Below are 4,276 nucleotides of genomic sequence, written 5' to 3'. Positions count from 1 at the left end.
GACGACGATAAATAATGGCTGTAAATGGAAGCAAGCGACTTGAGTCGCTTGAGCAAAGAGATCAGTAAGATGTGTTGTATAGACCACAGTCAGAAAGCCTGAAGCCTTACAAGTTCATCACACCAATGCGATTCATTCTCATCCTAAGGCGATTTATTCGCTTTCATTACGGCCAAATATTCCAAATGCCCGAAATTTTAGTAAATTCCACTCATCAGAATAAGAAAGCAAACCTACCATATTCCGAAAAAATTTGCTGAATTTTGCCAAATGAGTGGCACCATTTCCCAAATTAGACGTTTGGAGCCAAAGGTGGCTCACTGGCCGACACCAATCAACAAGCTGCTCTTCAGTGCTTAGAACACTACCTTGGACTGTAATAACTGAAGTACACAAACAATAAAACTAGACTTTGGGAGCCTCCTTGAAGTATTGCGAAAGTATTGTCGAGGTGCAGAATCTTCCAGCGATAACAAGATTGGCTATTTGTCCGTAGCACGATCGAGTGAACATACCAACTATTGTTTCTGTCCTCTCATCTTTACCTCCAGGCTCACCTAAAGATGTTTCATGTGTCGCATAAATACACACCTGTCAGCTTATAAGCATTGAAGCAATCTTCAGATGTGAACCGATACATGGAATGCCCTATTTCACCGATTAGAGAGACTGAAGACTAAAAACTTAAGCGTAAGTCAAGAGATGGGCGGACATGTACGACCGTTGTATTTTAAATGCATTTGTGAGTCACCGTTCTGTTATTTGTTATCCGGACGATGTGCGTTCGGCAATATTCAATAGTGACTGATTCATGGAATGCTCTATACACCCCGTACAGTATTTCTATGCAACTCATTATTATAACTATCGGAGCAGCGGCTAGGTCAATTGTTTTGGAGATACAACCATTTTAAGTTTTTCGATTGAAATTTTACTTTTAAATGGGCCTGTACATGCATCCCGTCTTAAGTTTGTTACAAAATAGCTAGACTCCAGAGCCAGAGTATGGGTGGTCTTTGACAAATGCGGCGTTTTCCATTGAAAGTCAACCAAATCTCGCCAATAGTATAAAGAGAGTTATCCTACAAATACAGTGCTCCATTTCACCATGTACGGAACTTCCTTGCAACTCAATGTAACACAAAAGTTTGGGAGATATAATCATTTTAAGTTTTTCAATTAACATGTAACATTTCAATATTTTTCGTTATACCAGTAGCAAATGGATACTTAATGTCATTAGAGTAATTGCAGCCTGTCTGAATATAGGTCCGGTTGCCAAGTACCCCGCTCCAAACCAACTACTACGTTTCAAAATAGCATGCCCGGCCAGTATGATGTTTAGACTTCATTAGTTAGTTGCCTAACTATTATCATTGTCCATTAATCATACTCTCCACCTATTTTTAATAGTATTGAGATCAGATCTTTTGGAGATGAAGCAAATTTAAGTTTTTATACCACCACCGTAGGATCAAAAATTGAGATATTGAGCTGAATATCTCAATTCTTGAACGGGCCAAATCGGACCACATTTGGATATAGCTGCTATATAGACCAATCTGCCGATAAAGGGTCCAATGCCCATAAACGCTATATTTTTACCCGATTCCTCTGAAATTTGAAACAGTGGGTAGATTAAGGCTTCCCGAAAAACGACCCAAATATGGTTCAGATCGGACTACATTTAGATATAGCTGCCATATAGACCGAACTCCCGATAAAGGGTCTGAAGACCATAAAAGCTTTATTTATAACACGATTCCGCTGATATTTGCAACAGTGGGTTATTTTAAGCCTGCCGACATCTGACCTAAATATGGATCAAATCGGACTATATTTAGGTATAGCTGTCATATAGACCGATATCCAGGTAAAGGGTCTAAAGGCCATAAAAGCTTTTTTTTATCTGATTTCGCTGAGATTTGAAAAATTTAGTAGTTTGACGCTTCCTAACATAGGACCCAAATGTGGTTCAGATCGGCCTATATTTAGATATTGCTGCCATATAAACCGATCTGCCGATAAAGGGTCTGTAGCCCATAAAAGCTCAATGTATTACCCGATTTTGCTGAAATTTGAAACTGTGGGTAGTCTAGGTTCTTCCGACAGCCATCCCAAATATGGTTTGGATCGGACTATATTTAGATATAGCGTACAGGTCGATATCGCGATAAAGGTTCTGAAGCGAACAAAAGCTTTATTTTTTAATCCGATTTCGTTGAAATTTTAAACAGTAAATAGTTGTAGGCCACCCGCCATCCGACCCCAATATGGTAAAGATCGGACAGTACTTAGATATAGCTGTCATGTAGACCGATGTGCCGATGGCGGTTCTGAAGCTCATAAAAGCTTTGTTTACTACCCGATTTTGTTGAAATTTGAAATACAAAATTCAACAGTGGCTTATATTTATTGGACCACTCAATATCCGTGTCGAATTTGGGTGCATAAGTTATTAAATTTTTACCGGATTGTGGTGAAAGGGGGTTTTCATATATACCCGAGGTAGTGGGTATCTAAAGTTTGGCCCGGCCGAACTTAATGCCTTTTTACTTGTTTGTCCATGAGCAGGTTAAGTTCGAAGATGGCTATATCAGACTATATCTTGATATAGCCCCCATAGAGACCAATCCGTCGATTTATCCATAAAAGCCACATTTATTATCCGATCTCTCGATTTAAGGTTTTGGGTCCATAAAAGGCGCATTTATTGTCCGATGTCGCTGAAATTTGGGACAATGAATTGTGTTAGACACTTCGAAATACTTCTTCAATTTGGATCAGATCGGTCCAAATTTGAATATGGCTGCCATATAGACCGATCCGGCGGTTTAAGGTCTTAGGCCCATTTATTGTCTGATTTTGCCAAAATTTAGGACAGTGAATTGTGTTAGGCCCTTCGACATTCTTCTTTAATTTGGCCCAAATCGGTCCAGATTTGGATGTAGCTGCAATATAGGCCGTTCTCTCGATTTAAGGTTTTGGGCCCATAAAAGGCGCATTTATTGTCCGATGTCGCCGAAATTTGGGACAGTGAGTTGTGTTAGGCTCATCGAAATTTTTCTTCAATTTGGTTCAGATCAGTCCAGATTTGGATATAGCTGCCATATAGACCCATCTCTTAATTTAAGGTTTTGGGCCCATAAAAGGCGCATTTATTGTCCGAAGTCGCCGAAATTTGGGACAATGAGTTGTGTTAGGCTCTTCGAAATTTTTCTTCAATTTGGTTCAGATCGGTCCAGATTTGCCATATAGACCGATCACTCGATTTAAGTTTTTAGGGCCATAAAAGACGCATTTATTTAGGCCTCCGTAGCGCAGAGGTGGCCTCCTCGCCTATGACGCTGAACCCCTGGGTTCGAACCCTGGCGAGACCATCAGAAAAAATTTTTAGCGGTGGTTTTCCCCTCCTAGTGCTGGCAACATTTGTGAGGTGCTATGTAAAACTTCTCTCCAAAGAGGTGTCGCATTACGGCACGCCGTTCGGACTCGGCTATAAAAAGGAGGCCCTTTATCATTGAGCTTTGACTTGAATCGGACAGCACTCATTGTTTTCATTTAATTTTTATCAAATGCTCACTTTTATTCCTGTTAAAGACAACATTTTGAATTTCATTTATTTATTATAAAACTATCGTAAATTTTGAATTATTTTTTATATCTAGTTTTTCAATATTGCACTTTGAAATATTCCATTTTTGTTTCCCCCCTTTAAAATCATGACTTCTTGTTAACTCATAACAGATGTTTGCCCACTGCTAGCATGTTTCTTCTCCTCATTGATTTCTTCAAAAGCTTCTACAGTGATAAGGCTATTATTCACGATTTGTAGATACCTCTCCCACATCGTAGTAAATGACGCATAATTTTCTTTAAATACGTTTTTGCCCCATCATTATCGGCAGTTAATACTCCATATACTTTAAGCGTCCATCGGCTAACAACAGAATTTCCTCTCGACAAGTTGGCTTTGTTATTTTAGCGCTTCACTTCAAAAGTAATTTCATGTTGCCATGTGTCAACATTACGCCGGTGTTTTTGGTTGGTCGATCGAACGATCGTTCATTCGGTTGGTTGTTATCGCAATGATCTGTTATTTGGCTTTTTCTTCTTAAGTTGCTGATGATCTAAATCTGTTTTGTCGATGATGATGATTTTCATATGTAGTAACGGGAGGGGGTTACGCATTCACATCACATACATCAGTGCTCTGGTTTACCAATGCAACTGAAATGGAACAAGTTTTGGTAGGTGTTACAATAACATCAATATC

This window comes from Stomoxys calcitrans, chromosome 3 (genome assembly GCF_963082655.1).
Source record: "Stomoxys calcitrans chromosome 3, idStoCalc2.1, whole genome shotgun sequence".
NCBI lineage: Eukaryota > Metazoa > Arthropoda > Insecta > Diptera > Muscidae > Stomoxys > Stomoxys calcitrans.
This window is presented reverse-complemented; position numbering follows the sequence as displayed.